We start from the raw sequence: 26772 nt of genomic DNA on the forward strand, positions 1-26772 counted from the left end.
TTAATTTATTAATTCATTTCTACTGATATATAAATATTGTTACTAAACCAAACATTTTTAACATGTTGACATTAGCACTCAACAAAAAAAAAAAGAAAAAAGAAAATAAAGATCAACTTATTGAGTTAAGATAAAATTTTAGCGATGTTCCATTCAAAAGCATGGCTTTTCTGAATGTTTATCGAATAATTCCATTCACATATTTCTGAATGTTTATCGAATAATATCATTAACATTGGGAAAGTTTTTCTGAATGTACCGAGGAAATTATTTTTAATAAACTGACACTTTTCGTTTTCGGTCTTTTTTGTTGTGAAAAGTAAAAATTTATGGTAAAAAGTAAAAATCTCAAACTCTCAAAATTTACCAAACTACACACTTTATAATATTTTTCTCTCTACTCAATTGTGATTTCTTCACAAATGGTGAGGCTATTTATAGAATCTTTAAATAATCCAAAAATAAAATACATCATTACCTACATCATCACACACTAATTTTCAATATTTACAACTCTTATTTTCAACATTCAAATATCAATACACACATTTAAATATTATTTTCACATTTAATATATTTTTCAACACTCCCCCTTGTGATGATGATCATGATACAAGATGTTCTTATACTGCCTCGTTAAAAACCTTACTAGGAAAAACCCATTGGGAAAAACCATAGTAAGGGAAAAAGAGTGCAGTCACGTAAACTCCCCTCATGTTGACACGAACAATTCTTCACAAATTTCGTAGATTGCGCATCCCAATATTATATGTGCTTTCTGAATATTGACGTAGGAAGTGCCTTTGTGAAGAGATCTGATGAGTTTTCACTTGATTGAATGTGACGAACATCAATACATTTATTTTCTCTAGCTCTTGGTGAATGCGAAGAACTTAGGAGGAATATGTTTAGTTCTGTCGCTTTTTATGTATCCTCTTTCATTTGAGCAACACATGCAGCATTATCTTCATATAGTATCACAGGCTTCTCGTCGAATGATAATCCGCATGAGATTTGGATATGTTGGGTCATTGATTTTAACCACACACATTCACGCTTGCTTCATGTAGTGCAATAATCTCGGCATGATTTGATGAAGTTGTTACGAGCGTTTGTTTCTGTGAACGCCAAGAAATTGCAGTGCCTCCACGAGTAAATACATATCCAGTTTGGGAACGTGCCTTGTGTGGATCAGATAAGTATCCAGCATCAGCATAACCAATTATACTTGGATTAGCATCTTTTGAATATAAAAGTCCCAAGTCTGTCGTTCCTCGTAGATAACGGAATATATGTTTAATTCCGTTCCAGTGTCTCTTTGTTGGATATGTGCTAAATCTTGCCAACAAATTTACGGCAAAAGATATATCAGGCCTTGTACAATTTGTAAGATACATAAGGGCACCGATAGCACTTAGATATGGTACTTCTGGACCAAGAATATCTTCATCATCTTCACATGGACGGAATGGATCCTTTTCTATGTTTAATGATCTAACAACCATTGGAGTACTTAAAGGATTTATTTATCCATATTAAAACGTTTAAGGATCTTTTCTGTATAATTTGTCTGGTGAACAAACATTCCACATTTTTTGTTCAATTTGTAAACCCAGACAATACTTGGTTTTTCCAAGATCCTTCATTTCAAATTCTTCCTTCAAGTATGACACAACTTCTTGAATTTCCTTATTCGTTCCAATGATGTTTAAATCATCAACATATACAGCAATAATTACGCATCCGGATGTTGTTTTCTTAATGAAAACACAAGGGCATATTGAATTATTTACATATCCCTTTTTCATCAAGTGATCACTTAGTCGATTATACCACATTCGACGGATTGCTTTAACCCATATAATGATCTTTGTAATTTCACAGAATAACATTCTCTGGGTTTTGAACTTTGTGCTTCAGGCATCTTAAATCCTTCAGGGATTTTCATATATATTACTATCAAGTGATCCATTAAGTAAGCTGTAACAACATCCATAAGACGCATTTCTAAATTTTCAGATACCGCCAAGCTAATCAAATACCGAAACGTAATTGCATCCATCACGGGAGAATACGTTTCTTCATAATCAATTCCAGGCCTTTGAGAAAAACCTTGTGCAACAAGTCGAGCTTTATATCTTACTATTTCATTTTTCTCATTTCGCTTTCGAATAAAAACCCATTTGTATCCAACAGGTTTTACACCTTCAGGTGTAAGGACTATAGGTCCAAAAACATTACGTTTATTTAGCGAATCCAATTCAACCTGGATGGCTTCTTTCCATTTTATCCAATCCTGCCGATTTTTACATTCACCAAAAGATTTTGGTTCATGATCTTCATTATCATTTATGATGTCGATTGCCACATTATAAAAAATATATCATCAATTTCTTCTATATCTTTTCGGTTCCATATTTTTCCAGTATTAATATAATTGATAGAGATTTCATGATTCTCGTCAGTTTGTGGTTCTGACAGAACATTTTCATCATCATGTGTTTCTTCAGGAACACCATTCTCTATTTTGTGATCATCAGTGTTTCTTCAGGAACATCATTCTTTATTTTGTGATCATCGTGTTTCTCTATGAATTTTTTTTCGAGGATTTTTATCCTTGGAACCGACTGGCCTTCCACGCTTCAGGCGTTTAATGACATCATGAGTTTTCAATTTGTTTTTGGAATTTCAATTCGAGCAGGGGCATTTGCAGCATGTATATATGATTTAGTTACCCCTTTTGTGTCTGCAAATGCATCTGGTATTTGATTTGCTATTCTTTGCAAGTGCAAATTTGCTGTACATCTTTTTCACATTGTTTTGTTCTTGGATCCAGATGTAACAATGATGATACATACCATGTAATTTCTTTTCGGTATGTTTTGTTCTCCCCCTAACATTGGGAAGATTTCCTCATTAAAATGACAATCAGCAAAACGTGCTGTGAACACGTCGCCTGTCTGAGGTTCAAGATATCGAATGATTGATGGACTATCATAACCGATATAAATTCCAACCTTTCTTGAGGTCCCATTTTCTTTCGTTGCGGTGGTGCAATAGGCACATAACCATACATCCAAAAATTCTCAGATGAGAAATGTCTGGTTCTTTACCAAATGCAAGCTGCAATGGGGAGTATTTATGATATGCACTTGGTCTGATGCGAATTAATGAAGCAGCATGTAAAATTGCATGTCCCCATATAGAAATAGGGAGCTTTGTTTTCATAATCATTGGTCTAGCAATCATTTGCAGACGTTTAATCAATGATTCAGCCAATCCATTCTGTGTATGTACATGAGCAACAGGATGCTCAACAATGATTCCCATAGACATACAATAATCATTGAAAGTTTGGGAAGTAAATTCACCAGCATTATCAAGTCTAATTTTTGATTGTATAATCGGAAATTGATTCCTCAATTTTATTATTTGAGCAAGTAATCTTGCAAATGCAACATTTCGAGTTGACAATAAACATACATGTGACCATCTGCTGGAGGCATCAATAATACCATAAAGTATCTGAATGGTCCACATGGTGATGGATTGGTCCACAAATATCACCCTGAATACGTTCAAGAAACATTGGTGATTCAGTTTGGATTTTGGCTGGTGATGGTCTTATAATAAGTTTTCCAAGAGAACATGCTTTACATTGAAACTTATTATTCTGAAAGATCTTCTGGTCTTTCAGTGGATGACCATGTGTATTTTCTATAATTCTTCGCATCATTGTTGAACCAGGATGTCCAATCGATCATGCCAATTGGTTAATATTGAAGAATTATCAACTACCATGTTTGATTCAATGGGACTTATATGTGTATAATGCAATCCAGTAGGGAGCATTGGTAGTTTTTCAATCACATATTTCTTTCCTGATTTATATGTGATAAGACACATATTTCTCATTCCCTTCATTCATTGTTTGAGTATCATACCCATGGGAAATATATCATTAAAACTCAACAAATTTCTTTTCGATTGTGGTGAATATAAAGCATCATTGATCAAAAATTTTGTACCATTAGGTAACAAAAATTGTGCTTTACCACATCCTTTAATCAAGTCTACAGGACCTGATATTGTATTCACCGTTGTTTTTGTTGGTTTTAGTTCCAAGAAATATCTTTTATCTCGGAGGATAGTGTGCGTTGTACCACTATCGGGTATGCAAACTTCAGCTTTGCTCATAGCATTTTCCATATTTGAACTTCAAAAAAAATATGCAATGAAATAAATTACTGCAATACATATTAAATATAACACATATCATAATTGTACAATAAAACATTATTATATGAATACATGAAAAATAATTATTGTACATTTATATTCTACCATTATATTGTTCATTTTCAGAGAAATCATTGAGAAAATCTGTAGCATCAATATTGTTCATTTCTATCCCACCAACATATTGATCATTTCCAGAGAAATCATTCATAAAATCAGCAGCATCAAAATGAGTTGAATACTCAAACGGTCACTCGTTCAGTGAAGTTGGTCTCTTTTTCTTTCCCCTTTATCGATTCTTTATAGGCTTGCAAAGGTGCTCAGGGCTCGACAATACGAGACCAATGTCCTGGAGTGCCGCATCTGAAACAAGAACTTTCAATTTTTCGAGTGATTTTCATTAACACATGTTCTCATGATGCCTTTTCTGTGGATGGTTGTGACGCCCTTTTGAGATGAGTTATAAAAATACTATCTCTATTGTTTTCAAAACCACGGCCTCGACCACGACCACGGCCAATTCCACGTCCACGACCACGACCACGTCCTCGACCTCGACCAAAACCTTGTCTTTGAATTTGATTTTGGTTTCCAGGTTTAAATTCATTTTTACCAGCATTTACTTCTGGAAATGCTGTTGATCCAGTGGGTCGGGACTGATGATTTCTCATTAATAGCTCATTGTTCTTTTCCGCCACAAGAAGACAGGCGATGAGTTCAGAATATCTCGCAAATCCACGCACTCTATATTGTTGCTGTAAAGTATATTTGATGCGTGAAACGTGGAAAATGTTTTTTCAAGCATTTCCGATTCTGTAACCTCATGTCCACAAAATTTTAGCTGCGAGATTATTCGATACATCGCTGAATTATAATCACTGACTTTTTTAAAATCTTGGAATCTTAACATATTCCATTCATACGGGCGGTCGGAAGTATAACTTCCTTATATGTTCAAATCTTTCTTTCAATCCTTTCCACAGAGCCATGAGATTTTTCGATAAGATATTCACATTTAAACCTTCATCGAGATGTCGACGCAAAAATATATAGCTTTTGCTTTTTCTTGATGAGATATACCATTTTTTTAATGGTCTCGCTTAGACCCAATGACTCAAGATGCATTTCTACATCGAGAGTCCATGGCATATAATTTTTCCCGTGATGTCGAGCGCAACAAATTCGAGCTTTGTCAAATTTGACATGGTGGTACTAAAAAAATTACGATCATTTTATTAGTTAATGAATATTGCAATACAAAGTAATGGATAAACAACAAGTACAAGCATTTGTAAAAATAAGAAAACACACGAGGAGGATATTCTCCGATAAATACAAGACTCGTGAGTATGATAACCAAAATAATTAAAAATAACCTTGAGAAAGCCATCTTTTTTTCTTCGAAAAATTTGATAAGAATAATTTTTAGAGAAGAAGAGAAAGTTGGAGTGATGAATATGTTTGTGAGATCATATTTATAGGGCAAAAACTAGCCGTTTTGTTACCATTTATGACCGTTGGTGTACAAAAATAAAGTATGTATTTGTATAATTTTATGGTAATAATATGATATAATATTAGTCATGTTTAAATAATTATGTATATCATATCATATTATTATAATGATGTGTCATAAGTTATTTTGTTTAAAAACCTTATAGGCTTTTATACTTGTCGTATCCCTTACCGGGAGTGTGGGATGTCGTCTTAACATCTCCCAGGATTTATAACAAGTTTTTGAAAAATTTATTTTTATTATTTCTAATAATAACATTATATTATATATTAAATATATACACAATAAATAAAAACAGTAAAATAAATATATTACTTTTGTTACTTTTTCTTCTGTTTGGAGCTTGGAAAATATGGAGACTTTAGAGCTTCGTGCTGATAACGTGTTGTGAAAAGTAAAAATTTATGGTAAAAAGTAAAATCTCAAACTCTCAAAATTTACCAAACTACACACTTTATAATATTTTCTCTCTACTCAATTGTGAATTTCTTCACAAATGGTGAGGCTATTTATAGAATTTCTTTACAAATAATCAAAAATAAAATACATCATTACCTACATCATCACACACTAATTTTCAATATTTACAACTTTATTTTCAACGTTCAAATATTCAACGTTCAAATATTCAATACACATTTTAAATATATTTTTCAACATTTAATTATTATTTTCAACATTTTTGTCTATAAATTTTTCATTTTTAGTTTTTTTCCACCAAAGTAATGACAAGGCATCCCACGTGTCAAATAGAACTGTAAATTATTTAATCAAACATTCTCACTTATATTATTCAAATATACATCATTGTTTACAGTCTACACACCACACGATATTAACACTATCATACACAAAACATTCAGACAAGAGTCCCACCCTTGACATACTCGGTGTAAGCCAAAGCTATCAATCCTACCATTGCAAGCCTTCCATTCCAAAGCTCTGCATCAGATGTCATCAATCCCCGCGATTTCGAATCCGCGCTCACTCCTTTAAACAACGGCACAAGTGATGCCACGGATAGCAAAACAGTCGTCCCGAGAAACCACGGGATCCCTCCGTTTTGTATTTGCGAGAAGATATCCTGTCCTCTGGTTAATTCTACTGCGATGGCTGACACGAATCCGATCATGGCTAGACGACCGTTGATCCTCTCCGGGCCAGGCCCGTCAAAGGCCATTATGTTTGTAATCTTGGTGCTTTCCTGCATGCACGTAGATTGAGCTCACATGTGAATATATGAATAATGAATGTATTATGTATCGTATTAATTGTAACAACAAGAAATATTGTTTGGATTTGAATTAACCTCGGGTTGCGGCGGTGCAGGAGGTGTTGAAAACAACTTAGGAGGAATTGGAACTGCTGCTTTTTCTTTCTCTCCAGTGACATCACCATCCTGTTGAATCAAGAATTAATAAACTCCAATATTATTAATATATATATATTTACTTAAAAAATGTACATCATAAACTTTGCATAAGTAGTACTATAAGATCTGCGGATCACTTTTTTGTTATTTAACCACAATCATTCAATAGTTTCACATTATATATACCTCAGCCATGCTTCGAATTCTGAACTTTAAATCCCTATTAAAAAGTGACGCGCTCTTCAAAGGTACAAACTGGTTCAAACCAACTGTTCTTGAATTAAAACCAGCTCCACAGATCATTTGCATCCCCGTTGCTGCAGCTGCCATATTGTGTATTTAGTCTGAAAGAAAACTGAGAATTTTTCTACTTATTTTAATAATCAAAATAAGTTGTTTTGGTACAAAAGTCGTATCTGGTTTGAATATGGGAGTGTGTTGGGATTGTGGGTTTATTTATAGATGCAATATCCGAGCTTTTTGTGCGGAGAAATTGTGGGTATTTCTTGTTCCACGTAAAATTGTTATTATTCGCACAACACCGTATGAATATGAACTCATAGGCACCGCACAGGTTTCATTTCAGGATGTGTACGGCTATAAAATTCTAGTTGGGTCGGTGTATGAAATTATGTACGTAGATATAATTATTTCACACAAAATTCAAACTATGTGTAACCTTTCTCTGTAATAACATAATAAAATAATGGTGTCAAAATTAAAATGAGGATGTTGAGATCCAAAGGTCGTTATGAGGATTTTGGAATATGTTATGTTATGTGAGGCATTTTTATTTTGAGTCTATTTTTCGTCAAAGTCTTAATATTTTTTCAGACATATCGATTAGATGGGAAATAATATTTTTATCAACTGAGTTGTCTCATTTTGTGTTTAATAATTGGTCCATTAAGTATTCAAAGTTTAGTTTTAGCACGTAGTAAATTTGATTAGTTTTTTCTCTTAATCCTATTTTATCGAAGTGTTGTTATGGCATCAGAATTATTGATGTAACACTGAAATTTTTTACTTGTCTAGTGTCGCATCAGCAATTTATAGGAAAATAGTTGTAAATTAAATTTATTGCACCAAAATCTAATTTTGACGAGTTAATGGACTAAAATACGAAATTAAATGAGTTACCATACTAAAAGGTTATCTTTCCATCATCAGATCCATTGTGATAATGACAAATCTCATTATACTAATAAAAGTTAATTACAAATTTAACTTTAGTTATTAAATAGTTCTTTATTAAATTTCTGTAATGTGTATCCTATATTGTCCTTGTCTGATGACTAGTATAATTTCATTGATTATTTCGCATGTTCAATGATGTCATAGGTAGATAATTGCTGAAGTAGACGAACGTGAAGTAATAGGGTACCATTTTTCTATGCATTCTAACCGTAGTCGTATCCAAGAAATTAGCGAAGTCTTTGGCCGGTTCAATGAAGGAAAACCGGTCCGGAATTAGACCGATACCAAAGTAAAACAACGTATTTTATTTCATCGATTTCTTAAAGTGCAACAATAATAGCTCATATAACTTCATAGTTTACAATGATTGACGCAGTAAATGTTTTGTGTAATTTCACAGGTTTTGTATTTTGGTGAAGTAATTGATGCGAATGACTTCGTTGTTATGAAACTATGATGAAGTAAATATATTTTATACCTTCGCCATAGTTGTTATTTGTTGAAATATTTGGTATTTTGTTACTTCACAATTTACATTTATTGACGAAGTAGTCAATTTAAAAGACTGCATTTTTTTTGTATTATAATGAAGTATTTAATAAAGAACGACTTCACAATTATTGAGTTGTGGTGAAGTAAATTCTTTCTTTGACTTCGACAAAATTTTAATATGACGAATTATTTTGTTTTTTATTACTTCATCATTTAGTTTATTGTTGAATTAAATAATCTATTTTATTGCAACACAATTTTAATTTAACGAAGTAATTCTTGATCATCACCGCACTAATTTAATAAAGTAGTGAAGTAAAAACATATTTTTCACTTTATAAAAATAATTTAAGTAATATACAATAATACCACCATACACACACACATATAACTTAAAATATTCATTTGATTCATAAATTATCCATCTAAAAATGATGAAAATCCACGAATCCACAAGTTATCTACCAATCCACGAGTATATATCCACAAATACACCAGTATTATCCAAAAATATATACAAAAAGCCAAATGTGTATATCCACAAGTATATCCTAACATGCACAATGACAAACCAAAGATTTAGCACAACGCACAGGATCTATTTAAGCACCTACATAAGAGTAGACGAATTCGCTCCATTCACTCTTGCTTCATCATATTGAGATTGGTTGCACTATTTGTAACGCCCCAGATTCGAATACTGTCCTCACTGTACCAAGACGAGTCTTTACAGCGTGCTTATGTCCTCACTCACACGCACCATAGAAAACTTCCCAGGGGTCACCCATCCCAAAATTGCCTCAAGTCAAGCATGCTTAACTTTGGAGTTATTATGTGATGAGCTACCGAAAAAAAGATACACATTCTTGATATGAGTAGTACCAATCAAATCTTTTAAGCCCTCCTCAACTGCACAGTCTCATACCTGAACAGTTTCGGAATCCCTCTCCTTCCGATGTAAGATCGGTTCATTCATGTTCCTTCCGCCTAGAAGCCTGTCAGGAGCCGCTCATTGTCCGTGCAACCTCATAGCACCGGCGATCACCCCCCGCCCTCTTCGGCCCTAGGCCTCACATGCCCACCAGCTTCCGCTTGGTTCATCCTCGAACCACACCGTACTAGGAGAGGTCGGCTCTGATACCAACTGTAACTGTGATTAGGGCTGGCAAAAATCAGAAAATTCCCGACCCTTCCCGACTTTCGACCCGGGCCCGACCCGAAATTTTCCCAACCCGAATGGTCGGGATTTTTCCCCACCCGCTCAGAATCGGGAAAGGGATCGGGAATATAGGATATACCCGACGGGATTCTCAACCCGACCCGAATATATTAATAAATTTAAAGATTTAATTTTATTTGAAAAATAGACTAAAATACTAATTTTATTTATTGAATTAAAATATTTTTTAAAATTTAATAAATTTAATCTATACATAATATTATACTTATTTGGGTTTTTTATATATTTAAGATTTTATTAACTTATATGTATATATTCTTAAATTAGTTAGTCATATTAGTAGTTAGAGAACAAATGGAAAACGAAAAGAAATTTAAAAAAAAAATCAAGAATAGTATAGAATGTATCTTTGTCCACCCATCATTTGCTTTTAAGATATATGAAAAATATTGTTTCGCTTAGGTATATTTTAGTAATTTACTTCAAATACAATCATAATACTATATTTAGTAATTTACTTCAAATACAATCATAATACTAAAACGTTTTAGTAATTTTATATTTATATTAGGTATATTTACAATGACAAGCTACATTTGATTTTATCCGTCAAAAAAAAAAAGACATAAATGAATCTTATTAATTTGATTTGATTAAAAAAATATTAAATTTTATACTTAAAATATATATTTTAAAATATAAATCGGATCAAAATCTAGGTCATATTAAAAAGTGCAAATATTTAAAACATTCTTCAAATTTAATTTCTCATATCTAACAACAATAATAATAAAATGAAATGATGAAAATAAAAAATGAACAGAATGAATGACTCACTATTTTAATTTTCCATTAATGATTTATCTTAATTTCAATGTTAATGTGAAACTAGTAATATTTAAAATTGTAACTCATTTTTAAATTCATTTCAATCATGATATTAATTTCTCCTATTAAATAATGATTAAGATATTATTCTTGCACTAAAGAAAGTGAGAATTTTAAAATTATATCTTAATTCACCTCCTTCTAAATTACAGGAAAATTATATTATCTCTTGGGAAATTAAAATATATTGGTTATGTTTTTCAAATCTATCTTTATTTTATGTCAAATTATCCGAATAGATAATTGATTTCCCATGTGTTAAAATTATTGATTAGTCTTCAAATTAATCTCTAAAGCCTAATTACTACTTATTCATAAATTACCGTGACCTACCAAATTCCTAATCCCTCCCACAACCCACGTTTTAGGCACATTTTTATACATTCAATATTAAATAAATTACAATCTTCATTCTTTCTTCTTAGCTTATAAAGAAAGCATGTTTACAAATTGGTTTCTTTCTATTTAATATGAAATTATTATTTAAAAGTTGTAACTCATTTTCATAAATTCCTTTCAATGTGATAATAACTTCTCCTAATTAAATTATCAACCTTTCATGTCACTTTTGTGTATTATATAAATCCTCCCAACCCATTTTCATTTTTCTTACAAAGAGAGTGGAGAGATAAGCCATAAACCCTATATTTTATCACCATCAAATTTACCAAGTACTATTCCAAATCATTTCATTTTGTCAAATTGCCACCCCCAACTTATTCCTTTCCATACTAGTATCTTCTCATTCTTTTTATTAAATTAGAGTAGTGACATAAGGATTGAAGGACACTGAAAATAATCGTCTTTTATGTGGATACATCGGGTATTTTGTACTTGAGGATATTTAAGGAATTCTTTTATGAAATATAATTCTTAGGTTATGACATGAAGTTGATGATAGAAGATGATCAATAATAGTTTCCACTATATCAAGCTGAGATCGAGGTAAGTGGGCTTTTGCTATGTATTTCTTTGTAACTTAAACTTTGTATAAGTATTTCATGACATGCGTGTATGTGTGTCAAATCATTTTCGAAAAATGCTATTATATTTTATAAAATCTCGATCGATGAACGATATGTTCCTTCTATTTCTGATGTTCTTTGATTCCGCTGAATTCATTCAAAAATCCTGATAAGTGTTGTTTGATACATCTGATTCTGTGTTGCACTGTTATGATTCGAGTGGGATATAGAACGACGATTGTAAATTCTATATGGCCCCCCATCAGTGGGTAAAAATTGTGTTATGGCCCCATCAGTGGGTATAAAATTGTGTTCTGTATGGCCCCCATCAGTGGGTATAAAACTGTGTTTTGGCCTCACCCCTTAGAGGACTAACATATGGGGGATAATTTGACCATGGAAAACGAGATGATTAACAGTGTTTTCGTTTGTTCTGATTTGTTCTGTTCTAAACTGTCTGATAATCTCTGTTTCGCATTAAGATTCCGATTCTGATCTGATATGATATACTACGTTTTGAAAATCAGTTTGCAATATGGGTTTTAAATTATATTTATATGTACTTGTGGCAATCGATCATCCCCCACTTGCTGAGTGTTTTCCAAAACACTCACCCATTATTTCCCTCCTCAGATAAGAATGAAAAGGAACTTGAAAAGGAAGAGCATACATAATCTTGGGCTGATGAAAAAGGAGACATTTAGAAGTGCTACTATTATTTGATTTTTGTTGTCTCTATGATGATAAGTTTTAGCTTCCGCTGATGTATTTGGTTATGTTTTGTACTTTGGGATGTAAGAACAAATTTCGTCATGAAATAATAAACTGGTTTTTGGTTAAATTTTACTATGAGGTTTGTTGTTTTGAATTTTATTTGAAAACAACGCCGATGCCGCTCTCCCAGGTTCGGAGCGTGACAATAACGCCCCAGATTCGACGATTGTCCTCACTATACAAAGACGAGTCTTTCCAGCGTGCTTATGTCCTCACTCACACGTACCCTAGGAAACTTCCCAGAGGGTCACCCATCCCAAAATTGCCCCAAGTCAAGCACACTTAACTTTGGAGTTCTTAAGTGATGAGCTACCGAAAAGAAGATGCACATTCTTGATATGAGTAGTACCATTCAAATCTTTTAAGCCCTCCTCAACTGTACAGTCTCATACCTGAACAGTTTCTCAATCCCTTTCCTTCCGATGTAAGATCGGTTCATTCATGTTCCCTCCGCCTAGAAGCCTCCCAGGAGCCGCTCATTGTCCGAGCAACCTCATAGCACCGGTGATGACCCCCCGCTTCTTCGGCCTCGGGCCTCACACTATTGGTTCTTGATTGATCATGCAGACTGAAATGTAAAAAGTAAGTACAAGATGCATTAGATTAATTAATAAGATCATTCATCCAAAAAAATGACAATATCTACAAATCCACAAAAATTTATTGTTTCTTCTCCGGTCCAGAGGGTACCTAGCAGAAATCTTCGGGTTTGAATTTAAGCTATTTATAGTTGATAAGATTCAAAGTAAAATATAAGGACAATAAAATCAAAATTTAAGTAGTGTACAAATGAAATAACTTTTACGACAGTGGGGATTTAAATGTTCTGCAAATGGTTATGCCATATTTAGAGGACAGTGTCATTTCCATGTGAACATTCTTACAAGGAGAAGTCAAAAGGTAAGAGAGGGGACGGCTACAGCTAAAGCATTTAAATGTAAAAAAACAAAGTTAATATCGAAAGTGACAAATTCTGTAAATTTATTTTGCTCACTTTTCTGCAATATGAAACAATTCCTTAACCCTAATCAACAGTAGACCCGATCACTCACTAATCATATATCATACACCACTGTCACAAATAAAGACCAAATCATATGCATATAAACAACAAAACTAGGCATATCATAAACAACAAAATAAAGGGCAAAACAAAAAAAAAAATATTTTAAGAAATAATTTAAATTGCATTTATCGCTACCAACAGAAAATAAATTACAAAATTTAATAAAACGATAACATAATGATTGCAGTTATTTAGGAAAAAACATATTCTGAATAAAAAATGTTTTGAAAAATTAAAAACACGTTCTTCATTAATATTATAAAATATAAATATAATATTAATGAGGATGATAATAGTAATAAAAAAAATGCAAAAAGAAAATAATAATAATATTAACAACAAAAAATATAATAATTAAAAGCATGTGATTTCCTCTTTTGCTCGATTAAAAAAATTATGTTTCTTTATTTTTGGATATTTTTAGTAAAATAAAAAAAATTATATCAACATCTTTTTAGATAAAAGGGTAAGGAAGAATCATGTTTATATTTTTGAAAGAATGACTGACATTATCAAATAATATCATTAACATTGGGGATTTGATTCATAAATTATCCATCTAAAAATGATGAAAATCCACGAATCCATAAGTATATATCCACAAATCCACAAGTATAACCCAAAAATATATCCACAAAACCAAATGTGAATATCCAAAAGTATTTCCTAACATACAATGACGAACCAAAGATTTATCCCAACGCACACAATCCATTTAAGCACCTACATAAGAGTAGACGAATTCGCTCCATTCACTTCTGACTTCATCATATTGAGATCGGTTGTAACATTGGTTCTTGATTGATCCTGCAAACTGAAATGTAAAAAATACAAGATGCATTAGATTAATAAGATCATTCATCCCAAAAAAATGACAATATCCACAAACCCACAAGAATTTATTGTTTCTTCTCCGGTCCAGAGGGTACCTAGCAGAAATCTTCGGGTTTGAATTTAAGCTATTTATAGTTGATAATATTACAAGTAAAATATAAGGACAATAATATCAAAATTTAAGTAGTGTACAAATGAAAAATCTTTTACAACAGTGAGGATTTAAATGTTTTGCAAATGTTTATGCCATATTTAGAGGACAATGTCGTTTTCACGTGAACATTCTTACAAGGAGAAGTCAAAAGGTGAGAGAGGGGACGGCTACAGCTAAAGCATTTAAATGTAAAAAAACAAAAACAAAAGCTAATATCGAAATTGACAAATTTTATAAACTTATTTTTGCTCACTTTTCTGCAATATGAAACAATTCCTTAACCCTAATCAACAGTAGACCCGATCACGCACTAATCATATATCATACACCCCACTGTCACAAATAAAGATCAAATCGTACGCATATAAACAACAAAACTAACATATCATAAACAACAAAATAAAGGGCAAAACAACATATCAATTATCATAAAATGCATATTGTCATATGCATATATATCCCAACGGAAACAAATTATCACAACCATTAATTCTAATAGCACAAATTCCAGAATTAATAATCATATAGATTTCATGTGCACATATCTCAATGGCAGCAATTTATCTCAATAATAAACCAGAGCATATCATAAAGAAGAAACTTACCATCTTCTCCAACTGTGGATTTTCATATTCAACTATCTCTTTCACGTACCTCATCACACAATATCCACATTCAACAGAACCGCTTTGTTTTTTATTACCCTATATAATGAAATTGAAAAGTTAATTCAACAATCACAATCCAAATAATAAGAACTATACATTCATGTCTTCATACATGGGCACAATTCCACACTCAATTGTTTAAAACATGACCTTTGAGAAATACCATTCGAGGTATTGTATATTTTTACCCCACTACATTTTAAAAGGTAAAAAATTAATTTTTTTTCATATTTATAAGTGAATGCATTCAAAATCAACCTAATCTACTATTTACTTGGTCACTATAGTTTTCCATCCATTCTCTCGGTTTCTGTTAGCCATAGAGTCAAATAAATATATCATATTTTTATTTTCATTGATGATAGTCAAGATCCAATGGTACCTGCAAAAATGAAAATACAGCATTGATTAGTATTAGTAGAAGTCATTAAATACGCCACCACGTGGAACATGGTGAATCATGATATTTGGACCTCTTTCTGATAATATTGTACCATACGCCACCACGTTTTCACGTTGTTTTACAGCTAGTTTACATTTTTTTCCCTTTTAAGAACAATAAGATACTTTATATATAAATGTATGACTGTGGAAAAAAATTCGACTTGATATCAAGAAATACAGAACCTTCATATTTGAAGTGTCGCATTCATAAACTTTTTTCACATCATCTGACAGTTTTGGGTCTTTGATGTATGAGCACTTGTTTGATGCTGCAGTCTCGGAAGTTCGATCATTGATGACGGGCATAAAACTAGCAAGTTGAGCCTTCAATTTCTCCAATTATGCCTTTAAACTCTTAGTCTTTTCCAATTGTTCTTTGAAGTTTTAGACCATAGCTTTTGGGACTGATTCCCTCTTCTTTCTTGGAGTTTTAAAGAAGACTTGAGGCTTTATAAAACCTCCCACTCCTCGAACCTTTCCATAGCGTTCTTGGCTTCCTAAGGCAGTGGTTAGCACATCATTCATTCCAGAAGATTTGAATACTCTTTTGACTTTTTTCAAACAAGTCATCCTACAATTACAGACATAACAATCAATCCAAAAACCACAGTTTTATTTATCTAGTCAATATAGAGATTGAATAAAACTAAACATTTACAATTTTTTCAGCGACTTATGATGTCTCCACATTTGTTATGTTGCCAGATTTGTTTTCCCAGGCTTTACGCCAAAGCATCGCTCTATCAACTTCTTCATCTTCAGCAATTATGTTTTTCTTTCTCTACCATTCCAAAATTTATCAGCTTAAGAACATGAAGAACTTGATGAAAATGACAAATAGAATGCTCTATAGCTTACCGATTCAGCCTCCAAGCCGATGTAACCCTTGCGAGACATTTTGTTGTGATATTTACAATGCATGGTCCTTTTTTTTTCGTGAGTAACCTACATCATTGTGTTCTTCAGTTAAGTATGAAAATTATTAATTCTTAAAGAAAACATGAAAATTCTTAAAGTACCTCCCATGATGGATCTAGTCTCTTAAAGAAAAAAATGAAAACTTTAAAGTACCTCCCATGATGGATCTAGTCTCGCATCCACAAATGGTTTCCAATATGCTATTGGGAGCTGATATTGACTTGGTGGAGAAATCAAATTTTCGGGATTTTTTCTATTAAGCCAAACAAAGCTGCTAGTCAATTTGTTTTTGAAATCTCGCCAATTTTGAGCTGTTGAACTCATCATAGCAGACTCCCTTTGTGGCGTTAGTTCGAAGACATTCTGCAACAAAAAATATTAGTTGGTACTATTTCATATCGTATATACATACATGTTCAAATTAAAATACATATATGTTCAAATTAATATTTACATAAAATTTCGAAAAAAATATGCATATGATGCCTAAGATTAAAATCAGCCTATTACTCTAATCAACCAAGATCATCAAAATAGCACGAAGTAGAAAAAAATATGTATTAAGGTAGCAAATTCTGAAATTACACATTATTGTATATGTAATCAATCCTTGATTAAAAATTCAAATGAACAACAAAATTTAATCTTGTACTTACCGAGATCCCTTCCCACACTTTTTGTTTTATGTTTTCTGGAACATTAGGTCAGGGCTTTATATTGTTTGGAACCATGGATCTAGCAATAGAGCCAATGTATGATTGTAAAGCACTTCCATTTGCATTGTATGTTGGCCTCCCTATGTCTTCGCAATCAATCTTCGTTTTTTTCCCCATCTTACAGGTGCAGTTAGTTTACCCATCAATATAGGTCACCTCTTCATTCTTCTGACATCTACAGGACGTTCTTGTTTATCAGTAAGTCCATGCAGCTCTGCATCAGTTACTCCAACCAGCCTATCATCATTTAATTCTTGTAGCTCCTCAAATTTTTTTTTTTCTCCTCATTTTTGTGACCCATTATGATCTCCGCTACATAAGAACAAGAATGAAACCAATATTAAAATCTACACAATAACATGGATAATTAAAATATCACAACATAACATAAATAAATAATAATAATAACAAAAATATAAACTTGACATAAATAATAACAATAAGACAATATATATATATATATATATATATATATATATATATATATATATATATATAAACATTACATAAATATAACAATAAAAAACATGACAAAAGTGCATAACATAATTTTTAAAGTAGATAACATGTCTTTTCTTGTCCCTAAATAAACATGACATAAAAGTACAAATCATCATTTTTCTTGTTCGTTTCCCAGACACCCTCGTTTTCTGATTTAAAGTAGCTTTCATGAACAGGAATACAATGAGTATCAACATCATCAATTGGTCTAGACTCAAGAATAGTACTAGTCCAACCATCATCATCTCTCTCATTACATCTATTTGGCACTGGGAGCACAATAGACCATCTTTTTTAATGGGTCGTCAATATAAAAGAATTGATTGACTTGACTTGCAAGGAAAATTCATCATTCTTGTGCCCTCGTTTGTTCATATTGACCAAGGTAAAACCACATTCATCATTGTTGATTACTCCTTTGTCGTTTGAAACCGACGCACACCTGAAAAGATGAACTTGAAATTGATGATAGTCTAATTCTCATATTTCTTCAATCACTCCATAGAAAGACACATCAGCCATTAGAGGATTCTTATCTTTGGCACTACAGACAAGCATGGTGCTGGCAACTAGAGAAACCCCATTGTTTTGGCAAACTCTCTCACCATCCCGCGCCTTTGTTTGGTATAATTACCATTTATCACATAACTACTATACTTAATGACATTCGCACGTGGTCCATGAGCCACCCATGTCAATGTCGATGTTGTTCCACCATTGTATCTGTCTATTTCACTGACATGCATTCGATTTGAATAGGGTGATTAAAATAGTAGTTACAACTCGTTCAGTGCAAAATGCATGAAAAAGATTTTTGCATCCACCTAACCTTTGCACGAAACCAGTCAATGAACCTCTTATTGTGAGCATCTTGTATCCATCTTTCATATGTTTTTTTTTCCGAAAACATTGACTTCAAGAAGGTTTTAGGTTCACTATGGAAATATTTATATATAAATTTTTGTCAGACACTAGATATTGACAATTACAGTGTGCAAAATAATAAATTAACGCGGTACACTTACATTATGTAGTAGATACTTCTTCCGTATTTTTCAGCACAGTCAAATGTGCTTTTTGTAGATCAACTTATTGCACTATAATTGGTGATTTGCATGCTAAGAATCCAGGAACGTTTGTTTTGGGGTCTCGATTTGATTGAGGGACAACAACATGATCAAGATCATTGACATATTCCGAACAAAACTCAATTGCTTCTTCGGCTGAATATCTCTGAACAATGCAACCTTCGGAATGTTTTTGACTGCCTACATAAATCTTAAGCACTTTCATGCATCTTTCGAACGGATACATATACCGGAAATAAATTGGTCCGCATAATCCGACTTCTCGAACAAGATGGACTGTTAAGTGAAGCATGACATCGAAGATAGAAAGCCGGAAAATACTGCTCTAATAAGCATAGCGTAACAACCAAGTCAAATTGCAGCTTATCTAACTTGGCTACATCTATAACCTTGTAACAAATATCTTTGAAGAATGAGCATAATCTTATGATGGCATATCTAACATGTTTTGGTAGTGCATCACGGATGAGTATTGGTAGGAAATGCTGCATTAGAACATGACAATTATGAGATTTCAAGTCTGTCAACTTCAGCTCAGACATGCACACAAGATTCTTCATGTTCGATCAGAAACCTTCAGGAACATTTATATCCATTAACGACTGACTGACTTGTAACATTTTTTTGTGAATGAGCATGCGGCAGGAGGAAGATATGTTCTTTTTTCACCAAATTTAGGGGCCAATTCAGGCCCAACTCCTATTTGAACCATGTCCAACCTAGCTGCCACATTGTCCTTAGTTTTTCCTTTAACATTCATCAAAGTATTAATGAGGGATTCGAAGACATTTTTCTCAATGTGCATCACATCGAGACAATTCCTACCAGGCGAGTATTTCCAATAAGGAAGATTGAAAAAAAGTGACTTCTTTTTCCAACATTTTCTGAAATATGTTGCTCCGAAATCTTTTTCTTCTATACTATCTTCCACATTATTCCCCTTTGCATTCATTTTATTTTTACCTTTTTAGCACTAATCTTCTTTCCAAACTCACACCTTATGTCTGAAATCTTGCCAAACAAGGTAACTCCAGATAATGGTGTAGATGCTTCTCCATGTTTTTCCATGTCATTGAACTCATTATTTTGCCTCCGATAAGGATGAAACCATGGTAGGAATCGTCTATGACAAACAAATGACATTTTCTTCCCATTTTCCAAATGCTTTGCATAAGTATTCTCCACATACTGGACATACATAATAACCATGTGTAGTACATCCACTAAGGTTACCATAGGCAGGAAAGTCATTGATGGTCCATAATAAGACTGCTTTAAGAGTGAAAAATTGTCTTCGGTAAGCATCATATACGCCATCAACTCCTTCCCACAATCGTTGCAAATCTTCAATTAGCACCTCGAGATTACATCTATATCATTTCCTGGCTGTTTAAGCCTTGAAATGAGCATGGTTAGCATGATGAATTTCCTCTTCATACACATATTTGGAGGCAGTTTATAGGTGGCCAACATGATTGGCCAGCAACTGTACCGACTACTAAGGTTGCTATAAAGATTAATGCCATCAGCTGCAAGTGCTAAAGATTTCTTGGCTCACTTCCAAATCGGGCCACATATGATCCACCAACTTCCAAGATGGTGAATCAGATGGATGACGTAACTGACCAGCAAATCATGTGGTTTCTGCATGCCACGTTAAATTTTTTGAGGTCTCTAAAGATTTAAACATGCGCTTAAATCTTGGTATGGGAGGGAAATACCACATCACCTTAGCATGAACAACTTTCTTCTCAACGTTCTTTTTGGTTAGCTTCCACCTCGGCAATCCACATTTAGGGCAACTTACATAGTCTATATATTGCTTCCTATAAAGGATGCAATCATTGGAACGAGCATGAATCTTTTCATGACTCAACGCCAAACAACTCAATGTCTTTTTTACATCATACATTTTGGATGGCAGATTGTGATTATCTGGCAACATATCCCCAAAATCCATTAGTAGATCTGAAAATAGAGCATCACTCATCCCATGCCTTGCTTTGGTATTGTACAGTTTCACAAATGCACTCAAATTTGTGTAACGTTTACATCCACTGTACAACGGTTTCTCTGCTTCCTCCAAAAATTTCATTAACGCTTCTGGATTTTCTGTATAATTATCATATGCTGCCTCACACATATTAGCGGTTTCAAAGTCGTCATGATAATTATCAATTGGCTCTTGGTTGGTACTCAATTACAATCACTCCCCCAAATTCTATAGAGGCTCCCTTATCCTATTTTGGACCCCTTTTCCAGAAGTGGCCCTGTCCTTACCTTTTTGTACGTAGATTTAAGGATGTAAATGAACCAAGCCGCTCGTGAGTTATTCGAAGCTCGAATCGATAAAAGCTCATTTAATAATGTTCGTTAAGATAAACGAACCAAGTTCAAACTTTACAATGCGGCTCGTTAGCTCATGAACATGTTCGTTGATAGGCTCATGAGTCAGTTCATAGATAAAAAAAATAGTTTTGATATTTGATTTATAGATTTTACATTTTACTTATGAAAATATAGAAAAATCGATTAAAGTTATTTATTAGAATAAAATTACAAATTTTAATAAGAAAATTATATTTTTCTCTAAATATTAATTTAATTTTCAATTAATTTAATAAATATTTAAATTTATATTTATTAAGTTTGCTTAGGCTCGATAAAATCTCAAATAAGCTTATGAATCATGAATATATTCATTAAATAAAGTTCGAGCTCAGATCGATTATAAACGAGTCAAACTAAAACATTCAATAGTTCGACTCAATCACATCCATGCCTGGATTCATAGGCACCACACATGTTTTCTTTTCAAGGTTTCGAGAGCATTCATTCAAGCTAAAGGATGCGTAAGGACACAAATTTCTAGTCCTTTGGAAAATTATATTGCTCTAAAATCGGCCTAGGCACACTATGCGGCAACCGACCGCCTAGAAAAAGCTAGTCAGCTTGTTTCCTAGGAAGTGTCAGGCGATCCTAGGCGGCTTTAGGCAGGCTTTTATTTTAAAAAAAAATTGGCCTTCTAATTTAAAATTAAAAATCCAATTAAAAATGAAATGTAATGTTTTATAGGTTCTAAACAAAGTCTAACAAGAAATGTGATTTGTTGGTTTGTCCTAATTATCTAACTTCATCTTCATATGCGATCTAGAGTGAGAAAACTTCACGAAGATGATTTTGCATCTGAAAAAATGGAGGATCACAATGATAATATTGAGTTAATTTAAACAATGATTTAATATTATAAAATAAGAAATTGCATCTTATTTTTTTATTAAGTCATGTTATCTCCACCTATATCAATCAATGATTTAATAGCTTAAAATAAAATAAAATTTAAAAAAATTTAGAGATATTAATATAAATGTCACTAAATATTATGAAAACTAATTTAAAAAACCGCTTCGGCGGCCGCCTAGGCGGCTAGGTGCTAGGCGATAGGTAGCCGCTCGTTTACCGTTTTTTAAAATACTGAAAAATTATAAATGAAATTTCAATTTTTTGGTAAATTGTTGGGGATCGATTTAGAGTTTGGGGAGGGGGTGTGAGTGAATAAACTCGTTCCTTTCTTTGATGTTTTTGCAAAGGTGCTAGAATCCTGCAGATCACAATAACTTGTGCGGAAACGATCTGATGGTTTAAGGTGAAAATAATAAAACAGTAGGCAGTTGACAGTAGTTGTTTCTGGAAGTTCGAAGATGAAATCTTCTACTTCTCCCCTTCTTCTGTTTCCAAAAGGTATCACTAAAAGACTTTGGTTTTTAGAGTACAACTCTTGTACACACCCACTTCACTAGGACTTACCCTTCGCCTACCGAAACTCTTAGTTTCACAACACAATATAATGAATATAACAAGGTTCTGGAAAAGACTTTTTTCCATATTACAAACTCTTCTCAATAAGATGTAATAAGGTGAATAGCTTGTGAAGAGATAAAGAAACAGCAGCACGAGACGATCTCAGAAGATCAGATATCTGCTATAAAGTGTGTGCTGCTTTTCTGTATATTGAGCTTGAAGATAAAGAGTAATTCTTGATTGCTCAAAACAACGTTGGAATGATAGACAGATAATGTGTTCCTTGTTTATAATAATCGTTGTTTTCTATATTGGATTGATCATTTAATATATGAAACATTGAATCCAACGTCTATAAACAAAACAGTTTCTTTGACTCTGGGTGAATCAGCTTTATCACCGAAAAAAAGTCCTGTAGAAAGCTTCAGAATAATCAATCTTTGTTTTATACCAAAAAAAGTAAAGCGTGTTAAATGTCTCCGTAAAGCATTAAATGGTGCAATTAATACTAGCACTAAGTAAGGTAACGGTAACATTAAGACTTGTAACGATCAAATGAAAGACGTTAAGTTTTGCTTCTGCTTAGGCTACATTCTGCTTCTGCTTAGGCTACATTCTGCTTCAGTTTTTGCTAACCGTTAAGTTTAGCTAAGAAATACTCGATAAGTACTACTTCTGTTTTAGCGATACGAGTGCTTCTGCTATTTATATTTTCCTCTGTTTTTACTATCATCACCTACTTTTGACTCTCATCACCACAATTAAAGTAAGTCTAACATAAATAATAATTTTGCTACTGAGTTCACCATATTCAGAATAAGAAAATCTAATCGTTTGTGTAGGATTAATAGAATTTAATTAAATTGTTATATGTATAAATTATGATTTTTATGTTGTTTAACCTTATTAAATATTTATAAAAAATTTGAAAAATAAATTTAAACCATTTTCCATTTTTTCATGCAACTATAGTATTTTATGGTGCCCAATTGATTGTTTTTGTCCTTTTGTTGGGGCGAACATGCTTTTTTTTTTTTTGGTCTCCGATCTTTCCAATATGTCTATTTCTAGTGTCCAATTGATTTTTTTTGTCCTCTTGTTGGGGTAGACATGTTCCTCTTGTCGTTATTGTATTAACTTGAGTCTTTCCAACTTGTTTATATCCTCACTCACACGATCATGAGAAACTTCACAAGGGTTACCTATCTTAGAATTGCCCCAAATCAAACATTTTTAGTTTTGGAGATCATATGTGATGAACTATTTTCATTGTATCAACACGAATCTTTCCAGTATGTTTATGTCATCACTCCTAGAATTGTCTCAAGTCAAACATTCTTTGAAGTTCTTATGTGATGAACTCTTGAAACTAAAATGTATCTTGATGATATAAATATTACTAATAAACTATTTTGAACTATACAGCCTGATACTTGCACAGTCTACACTCTCATACATGCACGGTTTTGGAATCTCATCATTGTTGGACGAGGTATACCCCTATTTAATTTGTTTAACAACATTGTTTTTATTCAATTAAAACATTTATTTAAAAAGGGTCAAATAGAAATTTTTTTTATAAAAATTATTTTTTAAATGCTTTTTAATATGTGAACAGACAAACCTAAATCAGTGTAAATCGTCAAATTTATTTTTTGTGTAATAACTAATAAATTGATATTTTTAATTTATTAATTCATTTCTACTGATATATAATATTATTGTTACTAAACCAAACATTTTTAACATGTTGACATTAGCACTCAACAAAAAAAAAGAAAAAAGAAAATAAAGATCAACTTATTGAGTTAAGATAAAATTTTAGCGATGTTCCATTCAAAAGCATGGCTTTTCTGAATGTTTATCGAATAATTCCATTCACATATTTCTGAATGTTTATCGAATAATATCATTAACATTGGGAAAGTTTTTCTGAATGTACCGAGGAAATTATATTTTAATAAACTGACACATTTTCGTTTTCGGTCTTTTTTGTTGTGAAAAGTAAAAATTTATGGTAAAAAGTAAAAATCTCAAACTCTCAAAATTTACCAAACTACACACTTTATAATATTTTTCTCTCTACTCAATTGTGAATTTCTTCACAAATGGTGAGGCTATTTATAGAATTTCTTTAAATAATCCAAAAATAAAATACATCATTACCTACATCATCACACACTAATTTTCAATATTTACAACTCTTATTTTCAACATTCAAATATTCAATACACACATTTTAAATTATTTTTCAACATTTAATATATTTTCAACACTCCCCCTTGTGATGATGATCATGATACGAAGATGTCTTCATACTGCCTCGTTAAAAACCTTACTAGGAAAAACATTGGGATAAAAACCATAGTAAGGGAAAAAGAGTGCAGTCACGTAACTTCCCCTCATGTTGACACGAACAATTCTTCACAAATTTCGTAGATTGCGCATCCCAATATTATATATGTGCTTTCTGAATATTGACGTAGGAAGTGCCTTTGTGAAGAGATCTGATGAGTTTTCACTTGATTGAATGTGACGAACATCAATACATTATTTTTCTCTAGCTCTTGGTGAATGCGAAGAACTTAGGAGGAATATGTTTAGTTCTGTCGCTTTTTATGTATCCTCTTTCATTTGAGCACACATGCAGCATTATCTTCATATAGTATCACAGGCTTCTCGTCGAATGATAATCCGCATGAGATTTGGATATGTTGGGTCATTGATTTTAACCACACACATTCACGCTTGCTTCATAGTGCAATAATCTCGGCATTGATGAAGTTGTTACGAGTGTTTGTTTCTGTGAACGCCAAGAAATTGCAGTGCCTCCACGAGTAAATACATATCCAGTTTGAGAACGTGCCTTGTGTGGATCAGATAAGTATCCAGCATCAGCATAACCAATTATACTTGGATTAGCATCTTTTGAATAAAAGTCCCAAGTCTGTCGTTCCTCGTAGTAACGGAATATATGTTTAATTCCGTTCCAGTGTCTCTTTGTTGGATATGTGCTAAATCTTGCCAACAAATTTACGGCAAAAGATATATCAGGCCTTGTACAATTTGTAAGATACATAAGGGCACCGATAGCACTTAGATATGGTACTTCTGGACCAAGAATATCTTCATCATCTTCACATGGACGGAATGGATCATTTTCTATGTTTAATATCTAACAACCATTGGAGTACTTAAAGGATTTAATTTATCCATATTAAAACGTTTAAGGATCTTTTCTGTATAATTTGTCTGGTGAACAAATTCCACATTTTTGTTCAATTTGTAAACCCAGACAATACTTGGTTTTTCCAAGATCCTTCATTTCAAATTCTTCCTTCAAGTATGACACAACTTCTTGAATTTCCTTATTTGTTCCAATGATGTTTAAATCATCAACATATACAGCAATAATTACGCATCCGGATGTTGTTTTCTTAATGAAAACACAAGGGCATATTGAATTATTTACATATCTTTTTCATCAAGTGATCACTTAGCCGATTATACCACATTCGCCGGATTGCTTTAACCCATATAACGATCTTTGTAATTTCACATAATAACATTCTCTGGGTTTTGAACTTTGTGCTTCAGGCATCTTAAATCCTTCAGGGATTTTCATATATATATATAGTGATCCATTAAGTAAGCTGTAACAACATCCATAAGACGCATTTCTAAATTTTCAGATACCGCCAAGCTAATCAAATACCGAAACGTAATTGCATCCATCACGGGAGAATACGTTTCTTCATAATCAATTCCACCTTTGAGAAAAACCTTGTGCAACAAGTGAGCTTTATATCTTACTATTTCATTTTTCTCATTTCGCTTTCGAATAAAAACCCATTTGTATCCAACAGGTTTTACACCTTCAGGTGTAAGGACTATAGGTCCAAAAACATTACGTTTATTTACGAATCCAATTCAACCTGGATGGCTTCTTTCCATTTTAT

General features: G+C 32.6%; 2 long non-coding RNA genes across 2 annotated transcripts in view; both read right to left on the reverse strand.

Moving 5' to 3' along the window:
• Positions 1–6517: 6517 nt before the first annotated feature.
• On the reverse strand, positions 6518–7159 carry LOC142545032 (uncharacterized). The gene is made up of 2 exons (XR_012820202.1): positions 7065–7159; positions 6518–6959 (listed from the first exon to the last, which is right to left on the reverse strand). It is a non-coding gene; the product is annotated as an uncharacterized LOC142545032 (long non-coding RNA).
• A 7886-nt stretch (positions 7160–15045) lies between these two features.
• Positions 15046–26772, reverse strand: part of LOC142545034 (uncharacterized) — a 48644-nt gene continuing 36917 nt past the window's right edge. The window contains exons 2-3 of the long non-coding RNA XR_012820203.1: positions 15620–15727; positions 15046–15381 (exon numbers count right to left, since the gene is read on the reverse strand). This is a non-coding gene — a long non-coding RNA (uncharacterized LOC142545034). The remainder of the gene's footprint in view (positions 15382–15619; positions 15728–26772) is intronic.

This window comes from Primulina tabacum, chromosome 5 (genome assembly GCF_025594145.1).
Source record: "Primulina tabacum isolate GXHZ01 chromosome 5, ASM2559414v2, whole genome shotgun sequence".
NCBI classification, from domain to species: domain Eukaryota; kingdom Viridiplantae; phylum Streptophyta; class Magnoliopsida; order Lamiales; family Gesneriaceae; genus Primulina; species Primulina tabacum.